Consider the following 642-nt stretch of genomic DNA (forward strand, 5'->3'; position numbering starts at 1 on the left):
GTTTGAAAAGTATAAAACAAGCAGGATTATATATTTTTTAGTCTTGAGCTGGGTACAGAATGCCATACAAGAGCATCAAGATTAGCAGTTTATGTAGGGTCTTTTTTATAATGAATTTATAATTTAACATGCAATACTAAATCTGTAGATGATAACAGGAGAATTGTACGTTACCTGAGGGAATGTTTAAATTCTTAAAGCTAAAGCTAGGAAAAGTCACTGCCATTGCCACTATCTTGTATGTTAGATCTCCACTGTTAGACTTGATTCATTTTAGATGATAATTTAACCTACAGATATACCTACCAGTCATAAGTTCCTATTAACCCATTGGTTCCAGATGGCATGATATGCCATGGCTATTGTGGACCAAACAGTGGATGGTACCACATCATGACTATTCCTGCATCAACGGCTTATGAGACAGAGCTGGTTTTTCTCCAATAGTAGAGCCATCATTCATATAGTGTAATTTTTTTGCAATGGCACTTAAAGTGAAGGGAAACCTTCACATTATATTTATCTTTTTAAATGATATCAAAATATAAGCTTTTAGGTGCCTAATGATGTCCACAAACTACTGAACAAGATGCGTTCCAACAACTCCACATTAATGGCCACTAGCCAAATTTTAATTCCGGG

At 35.0% G+C, this 642-nt stretch overlaps 1 protein-coding gene across 1 annotated transcript in view; it reads left to right on the forward strand.

Annotated features, from left to right (window-relative positions):
• Positions 1-642, forward strand: part of LOC119585901 (GPI ethanolamine phosphate transferase 1-like) — an 18,475-nt gene that overhangs the window by 3,903 nt on the left and 13,930 nt on the right. The window lies entirely within an intron of this gene.

This window comes from Penaeus monodon, chromosome 20 (assembly GCF_015228065.2).
Source record: "Penaeus monodon isolate SGIC_2016 chromosome 20, NSTDA_Pmon_1, whole genome shotgun sequence".
NCBI classification, from domain to species: domain Eukaryota; kingdom Metazoa; phylum Arthropoda; class Malacostraca; order Decapoda; family Penaeidae; genus Penaeus; species Penaeus monodon.